This window comes from Heterodontus francisci, chromosome 3, assembly GCF_036365525.1.
Source record: "Heterodontus francisci isolate sHetFra1 chromosome 3, sHetFra1.hap1, whole genome shotgun sequence".
Lineage (NCBI taxonomy): Eukaryota > Metazoa > Chordata > Chondrichthyes > Heterodontiformes > Heterodontidae > Heterodontus > Heterodontus francisci.
The window spans coordinates 196,195,166-196,210,906 of NC_090373.1; the positions used below are offsets into that span (position 1 = coordinate 196,195,166).

At 41.9% G+C, this 15,741-nt stretch overlaps 1 protein-coding gene across 8 annotated transcripts in view; it reads right to left on the bottom strand.

Moving 5' to 3' along the window:
- disp1 (dispatched homolog 1 (Drosophila)) overlaps nucleotides 1–15,741 on the bottom strand; it is a 567,770-nt gene that overhangs the window by 498,716 nt on the left and 53,313 nt on the right. For 7 of the 8 annotated variants that reach the window (XM_068028051.1, XM_068028065.1, XM_068028063.1 and 4 more), the window contains one exon: nucleotides 4,816–4,924. The exons of the other annotated variant lie outside the window; for it this stretch is intronic. The gene's annotated coding sequence lies outside the window, so the exon portion shown is untranslated. The remainder of the gene's footprint in view (nucleotides 1–4,815; nucleotides 4,925–15,741) is intronic. 8 annotated transcript variants of the gene reach the window in all.

A 15,741-nucleotide genomic window follows, 5' to 3' on the forward strand; every position in this document is an offset into this window, starting at 1 on the left:
GTAGTCCCAAAACACTTCATAAGAGTGCTGTCGCACGAGCTGCACAAGATGATATTAGGACAGATGATCCAAAGCTTGGTCAAAGAGGGTAGGTTTTAAGGAGCATCATAAAGCAAGAAAGAGAGGTAGAAAGGTTTAAAGGAAGGAATTCCAGAGCTTAGGGCCCAGGCACTTGAAGGTGTGGCTACCAATGGTGGAGCAATTAAAATCAGGGATGCACAAGAGCCATTTCCCTTTGAGTGAAGAAGTGTTTTCTGACATCATCCCTGAACAGTCAAGATCTAATTTTAAGGTTATAGCCCCATGTTCTGGACTCCCCCAGAGGAAATACTTTCTATCTACCCGATCTTCCCCTCTAATCTTCTTAAGCACCTCAATTAAATCACTCCTAAATCTTCCATACTTAAGGAATACAAGCCTAGTCAATGCAACTTGTCCTCATAATTCAACTCGCTTAAGCAGAGTTAAAGTTAGAAATCATGGTCCAAGAGCAGAACTAAACAACATGCTTTAAGAAAAACAATTGAAAAATCTGGTCATGCAACTCATGAAATTTCTGTCTCTCTTATATTCTGGCGCTATAAAAATTAAGAAAATGTCATTACTGCCAACTACTGGCAACATAAGTCCCCTTACCTGCTTCAATGCCTTCCTGAAGTACCATTTTTAAAAATGTAATATTTGCCACACACTAAATAACAGAAATAGAAACATTGAACAGCAATGTAAAAAATATTCTACTTTTCCCCAAAGCTAAGTCAGCTCTGGTACATTCTACACAAATAGTGTAATAACACCTCATTTATACTCCACAATTAAAGAATCACAAAATGATACAACACAGAATAAGGCCATTTGACCCATCATGACTGTGCCAGCTCGTTGAAAGCTCCCTTGCTGTTTCCCCATAGTCCTGCAAATTCTTTCCTTTTCAATTATATATCCAATTCACTTCCAAAAGGCATCATTGAATTTTTTTTTCCTTATTTCACCTCTGTCCCTTTTGCCAATTACCTTACATCTGTGACTGCTGGTTACCAACCTCTCACCACTGGAAACAGTTTCTTCTTATTTATACTTTGACGATGCTTCATTATCTTAAAATGCCTTAAATCTCCCCTTATACTTCTTGCGTTAAGAACAGTTTTTCTAGTCTGTCCACATGAGCCACATCAGGAATTCCAGAGCCTAGGGTTGAGATAAATGAAGGTATAGCCACCAATGGCAAAGGTGATGAAAATCAGGGATGCACAAAAGGTCAGAATTAAAGAAGCACAGAGATCTCATAGGGTTCGAGGGATGGAGGAAGAGCGAGTGGCGAGGCCACATAGACATCTGAAAACACGGATAAGAATTTTAAAAAAAATACACGAGGTGCTGCTGTGCTGAAAGCCAATACAGGTCAGCAAGCAGAGAGGTGCTGGGGTTTAGTGTGAGTTAGAATATGGGCAACAGAGTTCCAGAGCTAACTGCAGTAACCAAACTGAATTCAGCTAACTCAGCACAAACAGTAATTGAATCTGGAATTTTCTGGTTTGCAAACCTTAGTGCTACACAAAGCAGGAATTCTTTAACCCGCAGACACTACTTAAAAGGTGCTATTGGTGATGTTTAATTACTCGGATAATTTGGATGAGACATTACTGAGACAGGAGACATTACTATGCAAAAGATCCCACAGAACTTTCTCGCATAAGAGCAGGGGTGTTCTCCCCAGTGTCCTGGCCAATATTTATCCTTCAACCAACATCACAAAAACAGGTGATCTGGTCGTGCTCACATTGCTGTTTATGGGAGTTTTGTGTGGTAAAATTAGCTGCTGTGTTTCCTACAATACAACAATGACTATACTTCAAAAAGTACTCCATTGGCTATAAAGCAATCTGAGACGTTGGGTAGTTGTGAAAGCTGCTATAAAAATGCAAGTCTTTCTTTTTCTTGGTGAAATTGACAACCTTACACAAGACAAAAATTTTATAGCATGTATTTGAAATGTAACAACCAGTACATTTTGTACATTTTCCAAAGCATTATATAAGTTGTTATTGTTGATTGTGCAAGACATGACGGGAATGGACCTGAAGGACACTTGATTGGCACCCCATCCACAAACATTCACTCCCTCCACCACTGACACACAGTGGTAGATGGATTGCAGCAACGCACCAAGGCTCCTTAGACAGCACCTTCCAAACCCATGACCTCTACCACCTAGAAGGATAAGGGCAGCAGATACATGGGAACACCACCACATGGAAGTTCCCCTCCAAGCCACACCCCCTCCTGACTTGGAACTATATCGCTGTTCCTTCACTGTCGCTGGGGCAAAATCCTGGAACTCCCTCCCTAACAGCACTGTGGGTATACCTACCTCACACAGACTGCAGCAGTTCAAGACGGTGGCTCACCATCACCTTCTCAAGGCCAATTAGAGATGGGCAATAAATGCTGTCCTAGCCAGCGATGCCCACATCCCATGAATGAATTTAAAAAAAAGGACTGATCAATGCTCTGGACTATTACATGTGAAGTATCTAACCTAAAGGTAACACAGATAGCCAACTGTGTCAAAGATAGGGGCAAAAAACTGTGATTAACAGCATGAGCACACAAACCACATTACTAAAATTAACCTGATGAAAGGTCACTCTGCTTCTCTCTCCACAGATGCTGCCAGTCCTGCTGAGTATTTTCCAGCACTTTTCGTTTTTATTACTAAAATTAACCTCTGTTGCAATGAATCTCTTTGTAATAAATTTTGTTAGAAAACATTTTGCTGGGTAAGCTTCTTCAGCTCACAGCTATATCTTAGCAGGAAGATTAATTCAACATTTCCAGGGTTCAGGATTTTTATGCACATCTAAATCAGGGTCAGTCACACTTCATAAAATGAAAGGTAAAAAGAGGCATTCTGGATCTTAAAACTGTGCCCTACATGCCACTCACTACAAATCAGTTACTTCAACAAACTAGTTCTGATGCTCATTTCCTAAAGTCATCTTGCAATGACCAATATCACAAATTGTAATTAATTGATAAATACTGATATTGGAAGCTCAGTTGTAAGTTACTGAGCTGATACCGTAAGATTTTCATAGTCACAGCTTTGACACTGCCTTCAAGTTCCACATATATTTATGATAGTAAACTAGTATCTCGCTTGGGAGGATACCTTACTTTTTGAAATGGGAATTACGCAGTTTTAATAAAAGTTTTACATTCAAAGTGAAGTGCTTGAAAGGAATATTTCAAGAATAGAGCCAGCCGCACACTGTGCCTCATGCACTCATCTTAACAATACACTGCTCATATTCAAACAACTCAACACCACCATCTTGGTACTTGAGGTGGAGCATGAAAGCAGGACAGGTCTCTGAGCACTTTTACCCATAGCCTCGCTCCTCCCTGATATTCCTCAATAGCAATCAGCAGTTGATAATGAGAACACAAAGCACATACAGATAAAGGTCTGTTGAGCCTATTCCCTTCATGGACAGTAGACAATTTATTCTGTGATAAAGACTTGCATTCACATACCACAGTTTACAACTTTAGGATGTCCCAAAGCCCTTTAGAATCAATGAAGTCCTTTTTTTTTTTGAAGTCACTGTTGTAATGTAGGAAATGAATTGTGGACCTTACCCCAGAGATTTAATGTCCCAAGGGAAGATTTTTGTAAAGTTTGTCCCATCTTTGAAAGGTAAATCAAGCAATATTCTAGAGCCTCCGGGCTTGCACCTTACACTATTTACTTTTGACAATCTAATACCTTCCTTGGTCTGGTGCTAAATCAGGTGCCATCATATTCTACAGAAAATTCTGCAAATACTCAACAGATGAGGCAGCATCTGTGGAGAGAGAAACAAAGCTAACGTTTCAGGGTGATAACTGAAATGTGAACTCTGTTTCTCTCTCCACCGATCTTGCCTCACCTGCTGAGTATTTCCAGCATTTCTGTCTTTATTTCTGGTTTACAGCATTTGCTGTATTTCGCTTTTGTACTATCATGTCCTACCCAGCACTCAACCATCTCTGCTTGCACTTATCCTTATAATCTCCAATCATATTTCTAAATAGATATTCATTGAGTATCAATGTTTCTTTCAAGGTAGGGTATCAAAAAAATGTGGCCTCAGCTCAGATCCATAGAAAATTAGAGTAGCTAGTTTTTGGCCTACATATCTTTGAGGTACAACAGGGTGACCCTGTCGATAATAGCTTGACATTGACAGGATACTTCAGGTGAATGCCGAATAATCACACCCAAAACCATTTTCCACCTTATAGCCACAAAACTGATTTGACAAGCAGCAAAAAGGCGCTGACATGAAACATGTTTTCACCATATCCTTGTAATGAATGGGCTCTTTTAGGACTTATTCATCTCTCTTTGTTAGCACCACTTGGTACTGAATATACTCCTCCATCCAGCACAGGCACAATGGGCCAACATGTTTCCCTCTGTGCTGCAAGATTCTATGATTCACAAGTAGTTAATGTTAGAGATGTCATGTGAGCATGCCGAGTTCAAGGTTAAACATTCCCCACCTCCTCCCATTTTTAGTTATATACCATGCTCAGTCCACATTACATCCAAGAACAAACTAAAGCTTCTTCCACCAAGGCAAATGAATTGGAGATAACAGCCAGTGATGAGATCAGAACTGTTCAGGATCATGTGTTCAGCTGCTTATCCTGCTATGCTGCCTTGGAATTCATTATCTTGATCTTAAAGTATTCGGTCATGCAATATGTTGCCCCTCCCTACTCTGCCACATTACATAATTCTCAGTCAAAAACCCTGAAAAGACTTACAGCTGTTAAAAAACGACATTTCTTTTGTTTCAAGCACAAAGTGGTCCGGTGAGCTTATATTCTCCAGCTGTCCCATTTGCATCAAGGAGACCAGTACACCTTTGGCAGTCTGAAAGGAGACAATAAAATGTTTATTACTTCAGCACAGTATAGGAGGTACATGGCGCAACAGATTAAGAGAAACCATGAATACTGAAATTGGTAGTAAGTCAGCCAGCATGGGAAAAAGGACCTGTTAATACTTTAGCAGTGACTTTTCAACAGAACAATGGGGTAGTATGTCAGACTCCTACACACTATGGTACAAACACAAGCACGCATTTCCCCACATGATACAGCATCAATCTGTCATGGGCATCTGCCAGGAAAGTCATGAGACACTAAGCCACAAGAAGCAAGCTGGTGCATTCGTCCTGATGACAATTCTTGGATCAAATTGGTGGAAACCTCAGAAAGGATGCCTAAGTAGCCTTTCAGATGGGGTTGGTATATTCGAAAGGGAAAATAAGGGGGAATAAAATAGACAAGTTGAAAAAAAAAGCGCAATACTAGGGGATTAGCTCTGCACAACACTAGCACACTCGCTTTGTGTGAAAAAGGTGAGCACGATTTCACACACTGGGGACAGCAAACAGCTGACAAAGAGAAAGCTCAGCATCATTTTGCAGCATCTAGCTGGGTAGTTACAATCTATCATGTGCTCTGGCTCTTCCAGGAATACAGAGGCACCTATGCATCAATTGTGCCATAAAGTGCCATCTGCAGGCTGGTTGTTGAACAATTAGCTCCCCAATGGCTCAATATCTATATGTAACCATCTGGCTTGGTAATGAACCATCTAGACCTAACTTGCACAGAGCTAGCTCATCTGAGCCTTACAGGAGCTGGGGAGGGAGAAATAACCTGCTGGTGTGTCTGCTAGTGCTAACGTGAATATTTTGCAGTGGGGAGTTTTGAAGAGAATAAGATTGGTCTCAGCTCTCTATTAGTAGCACTGTATAACAATAATACAAATCAGCCCTCAAGTGACAATTAAATTCTGCTGTAAATCAAGGGCGACACACTTGTTTTCCTTCCCAGGAGGAAATTTAGTCTCTACTTGTCATTAGGAACTCAAAAATCATGAGCAAGAAACTACATTGCACTAGTGGTACCATACATCAGCGCGTGAAGCCAAGGCCTCACTGAACTATATCTTTTCTCCAGAATGCTTGGCAAGTTTTTGGGGTGAACTGGTGATGGAAGCCAATGCAATTATTTTTTCAGCCAGTGTCAGTACCACCTTCTCAAGGGCAACAAATGCTGGTACTGCCAAAGACACTCACATCCCATGAAACAAACAAACAAATAAATAAATAGATATTGGCCAGGGCACTGGGGAGATCTCCCCTGCTTTTGTCAGAAATAGTGCCGTGGGATCTTTTACAGGCCCCTGCGAGGCTAGATGAAGCCTCGTTTAATGTCTCATCCAAAAGATGGTACCTCCAACAGTGTAGCACTGCACTGGATATCAGCCTAGAGTTAGTTGCATCATGTTGAGAATCAATGGGCCAGCTAGTCTTTTTGTGTCCTTTTCATATTTTGGTGGTCACCTCCCATAACAGAAAAACATTCAGATCGCTTATGGGAGCAACGCCCAAGAAGGTATTTACAGCAAAGTTGAATTTGTAACATCGACCTACAGTCTGCATGCATGTTTATTTTTATCCTATTCTCTTTGAAGGTGAGTTCAAACCACTGCAGTGGTTTAAGGAGATGTCCCGCCACCAAGTTTTCAGGGCAATTAGGAATGAGCAATAAAATGCAGCCTTGCCAACATAACCAACATCCTAAGTAAAAGGGGGAAAAATGTATCATAAATTGTTCTGTTCAATTACTCCAGATACTTGTTTTCTAACCATCTTTAATAGTAGATTATCGAGTTGGGAATGGGAAAATCAATTTCAGCACTTAAAGACAAGTACTTAATTTTTAGTCACCTGATCCTATATACCAGAATTAAAAGTTTATTACAGTGAAACTACATCAATAATCAAGTAGCGAGTGAAGCACTTTAATTGTCTTCTGCCATGTCTTGATGAGGGTGTCTCATCCATTTAACTCAAAAATGTAGAAATCATAAGCATGATAATTTATCTAAATTTCACAACTGGGTACTGCATTCAAGTTAACAAGTTAGTTTGCAATAATCCACAACAATGAAAATCCTGTATGTGATCAATTCAGTGGTTGATCAAGTAAAGGCAGACAAGAGTGGCAGTGAGCACCAGAGTGGTATGAGCACCAATCTCTGAGGAGATGCTACAATTGGCTTCTATTACTGCTGTAGCACTTCACAAGAACATGGGATGTGGACGTCACTGGCAAGGCCAGCATTTGTTGCCCGTCCCTAATTATCCTCGAGAAGGTGGTAGTGAGCTGCCTTCTTGAACCCCTGGTGCAGGTATATCCACAGTGCTGTTAGGAGGTAGTTCCAGGATTTTGATCCGGCAATAGTGAAGTAACGACAATATATTTCCAAGTCAGGATGGTATGTGGCTTGGAGGGGAACTTGCAGATGGTGGTGTTCCCATGCATCTGCTGCCATTGTCCTTTTAAGTGGAAGAGGTCGCAGGTTTGGAAGGTGCTGTTGAAGGAGGCATGGCGTGTTGCTGCAATGCATCTTTTAGACGGTACACACTGCTGTCATTGCGCGTCAGTGGTGAAGCGAGTGAATGTTTAAGATGGTGGATGCGGTGCCAATAAAGTAGACTGCTTTGCCCTGGATGGTGTCGAGCTTCCAGAGTGTTGTTGGAGCCGCACTCATCCAGGCAAGTGGAGAGTATTCCATCACACTCTTGTCTTGTGCCTTGTAGACGGTGAACAGGCTTTGGGGAGTCAGGAGGTGGATTACTCACTACAGAATTCCAGCCTCTGACCTACGCTTTTAGCCACAGTATTTACGTGGTTGCTCCAGTTTAGTCTCTGGTCAATGGTAACGCCCAGGATGTTGATAGTGGGGGATCCAGCAAAGGCAATGCCATTGAAAGTTAAGGAGAGATGGCTAGTATCTCTCTTGGAGATTGTCAATGCCTGGCACTTGTGTGGCACAAATGTTACTTGTCAAAAGCAAGGGACCAGGTCACGGATCCGTTCCAAAGATAGCCCATGAAAAGCTTTCCTCCTCTCCTGAATCAGATGAGGTATAGTTCTGAAACACATCACCAAGTAGTTAGTTTTTATGTGAGCTGAAATAATCAATAGTGGTAACATTAGAGCCGCGCCTGGCCATATACTCATCCATCATTCACTTTCTGGGGGTGGGGGGGGGGGGGGTTCACTGGATCGTGCTAGGCAGGAGCAGGGTCCAAGGCTAGATTTGTCTCCCCCAAACCCCTTGCCTAGGATGACCAAAGCCAAATGCAGCACCCCCACTACCAGTCTAGGGAAAAGAAAACCATCTTCTACAGAAAAAAAAACATTGTTTACTTTAGTTGGACCCTCAAGCTCAGCAGAAAATAGCAAAGAAATGAGTGACCAGGTAAAAATTAACCGTTTGCACCAATCTGCAGTCATGCCATATATAAATATAACATGGCTACACTTCTCAAACACTAATTAAAAATGGTTTGCTTTTCAATTCATGTTCTTGGCACCTGGTCAACTCCTCCAGCTTGCCTTGCATCTGCTTCCTGTTCACCCATTTTCTGTGCCAAGATAACTGCACCAAAACTGCACTCAGCCACAGCATACACATATTTGTTTTCTTTTTCCCTGAACATAAAATCATAGAAATTTATCGCACAGAAGGTAGCCATTCAGCCCATCGTGTCCACGCTGAATATTTTCTCTCTAAGCCATAATTGAGAATTCTGCTGAAAACTTTACAAAAAAAGTACTAATAAAAGGGACTCTCTTTAATCGTGTACTCCAATTGGAGCAGAAACAAAAAGACTATATTAGCTAGAGTACAGCAAGTACTTTGAAAGAAACTGTGTGGATGCTTCATGGTACATGCACACACAAGGTTAACAGGATGCAAGCTCATGGTTACACTCACAGGGTGAATGCCCATTTTGCCTGGTGCAATGCTCCCCTTCCATTTCAAGCACTGCAGTGATGGGTTACAGCTGGTGACCAACAGCTATCTTTCTCCTCCCCTTCTGCACCAACATGTTGTAAGAGACTTCTCCATTGATGCTACTTCCATGAGTTAGGATATGGATTGCAGTCATGAATTCCTGTAAGTTTCCAATATTAATTGCTCCCAACTCCAGAGGGCATATTCCAATGGTTTGCAGAACAATACAGTAAGAGTCAAGACCCACAGTGCAGGACACCATAGCTAAAGAGGATAGGGGGAAATAAATTGGAATAACTTAACATGCAGTGATTAGGTAATGTCAAAGTTGGGCTTTAATGGTGTGATGATTGTAGGGGTAAGAGAAAGCTGGGGAAGGTAAGGAATTCAGTAGTTCTGAGAGATATAATAAAGAGAGGAAGGAGACAGGACGATGAATCTGAATTGCAGTAGATGGGACTTGTGCAGGATGACTTATTTGGAGCTTAAAAGTAACAAGAGCCAAGTTCAGAAGAGCAGTAGGGCAGAGAAGAGGAAGCATGTAACCTGTGTTTTATTGATAGGTAAAATATAAATAACTTCCTCACAGTCCAACAAAATGAAAGTGCCCTCAGAATTTGTTTACCACCACAATGCATCACTGAAAGCCCCAGAATTTTATAAAATGCTTATAGAAGCAGCATTGGGGTAAAGTAACTCTGGAGAAAATCAATTGGAGTGCAGAATATGACACAAAAAGGGATCACGCAAAGCACTGTAGTTAGCAGGAACATAGGAGCAGGAACAGGCCATTCAGCTCATCGAGCCTGTCCTGCCATTCAATACGATCATGGCTGATCATTCACTCCAAAGCCTTTTTCCCACATTATCCCCATATTTCTTTATGTCATTGGTATTTAGAAATCTGTCAATTTCTACTTTAAACATACTCAATGACTGAGCTTCCACAGCCCTCTGAGGTAGAGAATTCCAAAGACTCACAACCCTCTGAGGAAAGAAATGTCTCCTCATCTCGGTCCTAAGTGGCTTCCCCCTTATTTTGAAATTTTGTCCCCTGGTTCTACACTCCCTAACCAGGGAAAACATCTTACCTGCATCAACCCTGTCTATCCCTTTAAATATTTAGTAGGTTTCAATGAGATCACCTCTCATTCTACAAAACTCTAGAGAATACAGGCCCAGTTTCCCCAATCTCTCTTCCTAGCACAGTCCCGCCATCCCAGGAACAAGTCTGGTGAACTTTCGTTGCACTCCCTCAATGGCAATAATATCCTTCCAAAGGTAAGGGGACTAAAACTGCACACAGTATTCCAGGTGTGGTCTAACCAAGGTTCTATACAATTGAAGCAAGACGTAACTACTCCTGTACTCAAATCCTCTTGTGATAAAGGCTAACATACCATTAGCCTTCATAATTGCTTGCTGCACCTGCATGCTAGCTTTCAGTGACTTATTGACGAGGTCACCCAGGTCCCTTTGTACATTTACACTTTCTAATCTATTACCATTTAAGAAATACTTTGCATATCTGTTCCTCCTACCAAAGTGGATAACCTCACATTATTCCACATTATATTCCATCTGCCATGTTCTTGCCCACTCACCAAGTCTGTCCAAATCCCCTTGAATCTGCTTTGCATCTTCTTCACAACACACATTCACACCTAGCTGTGTGTCATCTGCGAACTTGGAAATATTACATTTGGTCCCCACATACAAATCAGTGATATATAGTGCAAACAGCTGGGGCGCAAGTACTGATCCTTGCAGTACCCCACTAGTCACAGCCTGCCAACGCGGGAATGGCCCATTTAATCCTACTCTCTGTTTTCTGCCTGTTAACCAATCCATAATCCATGCCAGTATATTACCTCTCATCCCATGTGCTTTAATTTTGCTAACCAACCTCCTGTGGGGGACTTTATCAAAAGCCTTCGAAAGTCTAAGTATACTACATCCACCAACTCCCCTTTGTCAATTCTGTCAGTAACATCCTCAAAAAACTGCAACAGCTTTGTCAAACATGATATCCTATTCATAAATCCATGTTGACTATGCCCAATCAGATCATTATTATCCAAGTGTCCATTTATCACATCCTTCAGAATTGATTCTGGCATTTTCCCTACTAAAGTAAGGCTAACAGGTCTGCAATTCCGTTTTCTCTCTCCCTCCCTTCTTAAATAATGGATTTCCTAATAGGGACTATTCTGCCCCACTTACAATTTGAGTTTTGAGCTACCTCAGCCTTTGTCTCCGAGATACCCTCAAAAAAAACTTTATCTTGCTAATTCTCTTTCTGCCTTTAAAAACTGACCAACGTTTTTGAATTATGCTTCCGATCAACCTTTCTAACTCTTCTACTACTGCTCGGTATCTACTGTCTCCTGTGAAAAGCGGCTTGGACTGTTTACTACTTTAAAAGGTGCTATACAAATACAGGTGGCCGTATAACCACACTGATGGCTGCCGGCTCCAAACCCAATCTGTCCTTCACTTTAAACCTACCGATCACCCTGTAAACAGAACTGAGGGTTAAAACACACATGCTAAAGCAAAAGCGATGAAATATTCAGGGGAAGGGAGAGGACTAAACAACCATTGTTTTTTTTGTGCTCATTAGATGAGATGAAGAAAATGCAGGAAACTTTTCTACTTGTTTTTCTTCTCATTGTTTGCATCAAGCCCTCTCAAACTAGTTACAGAGCTTAAAAACTCATGTTACTCAGTCCCAAACGCAAAGCACATCTTTACAATATCAATGTGGCATTTTAACTTTTCATCAGCTATCCTCGTGCAGTTAGAATGGAATTGTTAATTATTGCAAAATGATGGACAATTTTTCACCATTAACCCCAAGGATGGTTTGTGAAGAACTCCAGCTGCATGATCCGCGGACTGACCACATCATGTTACTAAAAAGTGCTGACTTCTAGTAAGGAGTTTTCATTTTTACTTTCAAAACATTTTATTGTCTGATTATTAGGTTGCTGAAAGTTACTAACCAGCATACCAATTGCTAAAATCGAGCTATTATAAACTGACAAATTACTTATCATAAATTAACACTTAGCTTTATTAGAACCCTTCTTTGTAGTATGGTAAAGTGAAAACACTTAGGAAATAGGGCACAGTATAGACAAGATGTCAAGGCAGAGGGAGATTGTTAAGTTTTAAAATGCTTACTTGCAGCAAAGGTGAGACCCCGTGGGAACAGACAGTGGAAACAGCTTCTGCATAGATTTGCCTCGTAGTGAGATAAGGCATCCTCAAAAAGTAAAAGCATTGAGATAGGAACATAGGAGCAAGAATAGGCCATTCAGCCCATCGAGCCTGCCCTGCCATTCAATACGATCATGGCTGATCATCCACATCAATGCCTCTTTCCCACATTATCCCCAGATCCCCTTATGTCATTTGTATTTAGAAATCTGTCAATCTCTGCTTTAAAAATGTTCAATGACTGAGCTTCCACAGCCCTCTGGGGTAGAGAATTCCAAAGATTCACAACCCTCTGAGGAAAGAAATTTCACCTCATCTCGGTCCTAAGTGGCTTCCCCCTTATTTTGAAATTGTGTCCCCTGGTTCTACACTCCCCAACCATGGGAAACATTTTAGCTGCATCTACCCTGTCTATTCCTTTAAGTATTCAGTAGGTTTCAATGAGATCACCTCTCATTCTTCGAAACTCTGGAGAATACAGGCCCAGTTTCCCCAGTCTCTCTTCATAGGACAGTCCCGCCATCCCAGGAACAAGTCTGGTGAATCTTTGTTGCACTCCCTCAATGGCAATAATATCCTTCCAAAGGTAAGGGGACTAAAACTGCACACTCCAGGTGCCGTCTAACCAAGGTTCTACACAATTGAAGCAAGATTTCACTACCCCTGTACTCAAATCCTCTTGTGATAAAGACTAACATACAATTAGCCTTCCTAATTGCTTGCTGCACCTGCATGTTAGCTTTTAGTGACTTACTGACAAGGACACCCGGATTCCTTTGTACATCTATACTTTCTAATCTATTACCATTTAATAAATACTCTGCACATCTGTTCCTCCTACCAAAATGGATAACCTCACATTTTTCCACATTATATTCCATCTGCCACGTTCTTGCCCACTCACCAAGTCTGTCCAAATCCCCTTGAAGCTGCTTTGCATCTTCCTCACGACACACATTCCCACCTAGTTTTGTGTCATCTGCAAACTTGGAAATATTACATTTGGTCCCCACATCCAAACCATTGATATATATTGCAACAGCCGGGACCCAAGCACTGATCCCCGCAGTACCCCCAACGTGAGATTGACCCATTTATGCCTACCCTCTGCTTTCTGCTTGTTAACCAATCCATAATCCATGCAGTATATTACCTCCTATCCCATGTGCTTTAATTTTGCTAACAAACCTCCTGTAGGGGACTTTATAAAAAGCCTTCTGAAAATCCAAGTATATCACATTCACCGACTCCCCTTTATCAATTGTTGATAACATCCTCAAAAAACTCCAACAGGTTCGTCAAACATGATTTCCCATTCATAATTCCATGCTGACTATGCCCAATCAGATTATTATCGGTGTCCATTTATCACATCCTTTAGAATAGATTCTAGCATTTTCCCTACTACTGATGTAGGGCTAACAGGTCTGTAATTCCCTGATAAAAGTCTTCTTCTTCTTTGGCCTCTTTGTCTCGGGAGACAATGGGTGGTCAGTGGTTTGTGAAGCAGCGTCTGGCGTGGCTATAAAGGCCAACCCGTAACTGCTGCCTTCCATGATGTTTTGGTCACTGTGAGGCGACTATGGAGTGACCTCTCCATGGCGCATGCCTGAGCGGATGTATGGAGGTTGTGAGTTTTCCAAGTGTCAAAACCCCCACCGCTGCCTTCCTGGTGGGGTCCAAAGGAGTGCAGAGCACGACGTTTGGCACCAGTATGGCTGCAGGAACTGTCGGAAACAGGCCAAAGGTGACATATGACCACCTTCGGGGTTCCGCTCCGGATTTTCTGTAACGGTTTACTCCCTTAGCCTTGGTCTCTCCCGAGACACCCATAAGGCAGTGGGGTTTTTAGGGTCCCTGCTCAGGGGTAGGTGGATGCCGGTGGGTGGTGGTGCGGGGGAAGGGGGTGCGAGGGGGAGCTGGGAAGGCGGCTTTAGGTGGGGTAGGGGAGGGAGTGGGGGAAGGGGGTGCAGGTAATAAAACATTTCATCAGCTCCCATCATTGGAAGTACTGCTCACAGTACTTGATGCTATTTGATCCACTAACCGATTTTTGATTTCTCCCAGAGAGAGATGGTCAAATCCAACGGGCAGCGTACTAATAACTTTCAAACTTGGCCCTGCAGCTTGTAAAACCTCATCGGCGATCTTGTCCGTTAACATACAGTACAGCCATGTGCTCCTGCGATTCCCTTCAGCAGGGAATTTCCATGTATTGGAACTTCCACGCAGTTCTCCACCTCCTCCAGGTTTCGAAGAGTAATCCTCATGAGGCTGGAGCTGAGCATCAGCTTGTTTTTGTGAGCCGGCCACATGGATTTTGGCGCCATGTTCATGAAGAAAATCCGAGCGTCAACACAAAGACCCCTGTTGTTTACTGCTTGCGTAAATCCAGAAGGTTAGCAACCATCACAAAACGATCCTTGGTTGGTTAAGAAAGACATCCTTTAATCCAAGACTAATCACTGATTGGGACAGGGGAGGGTTAACTGGAAAGCTGCCAGTATAAAAGAAGTCCATTCTTTTGTCCTGTACGGCAAAGAACAACAACGACATGAGACAAGAGAAACTATGAGAGAGCCAAAAGCTTGAGGACCCAAAGCTATAAGAGAAAGAGTTGTGCTCTCTGCTGTCCAGTCTCTAATACGGATAGTATCTGTGTTAGGCTGTTAATTACAGCCTGAGTTTGTGACTATGGTTTATCGGAGAACTTAAACTTGTCCTTACCTTCATCTCAATAAAGTCGATTCAAAACAAGCTGTTGTGCTGCCAAGTCTGTTCTCACCTCAGAAGGGGGTATAAAAACACCCTTATCTAATCAAATCTTATACTATTCTAAATTATGTGAACACTAACCAATCAGATTATATCACTGCCAGTGCAAGCTCATTCATTTACATTACAAAGTAGCTGCAAGACCATCACTTCCAGAAAACTATGCAATACCATTGTCATGATTCCCAGTAGGCAGCCAATGCTAAAGGAAACTCAAGAGGTAAAATAGAGACATTAGGGTTCCATTTGAAAAAAAGTTAAAGAGGAGCAAAGCTGTTCCTAGGATTTCAGTGAAGGAAGACAAAGGTGTGTGAAAGCTTTTATAGAATGCAACTTTGTTTATGATAATCACCCATAACAATCATAGATTTAGATCTTCCAAATTGGGCTGTGTGGAAAGAATATTTGATTAGTAGAAAACTAAGCTACAGTACTGGTGGTTACAGGTCAATCAGTGGCAATGGAAGCAATTTGAAATGAAGAATTAAAAATACAAGAAGCAGATTGTTGAACATTGATATGTATTGCCTTAAGTGCAACATTGATAGGTAAAGGGCTGGATTGTCCTTTAGGGAAGGAAATCTATCGTCTTGCCTGGTCTGGTCTACAAGTGACTCCAAACCCACAGCAATGTGGTTGACTCTTAACTGCCTAGCAAGTCACTCAATTCAAAGGCAATTAGGGATGGCCAGCAATGCTCACATCCCATGAAGGAATTTTAAAAAGTAGATAGTGGCAGTAATTTCTTCTTTTTCTTTTGGGCCTCCTTATCTCGAGAGACAATGGATACGCGCCTGGAGGTGGTCAGTGGTTTGTGAAGCAGCGCCTGGAGTGGCTATAAAGGCCAATTCTGGAGTGACAGGCTCTTC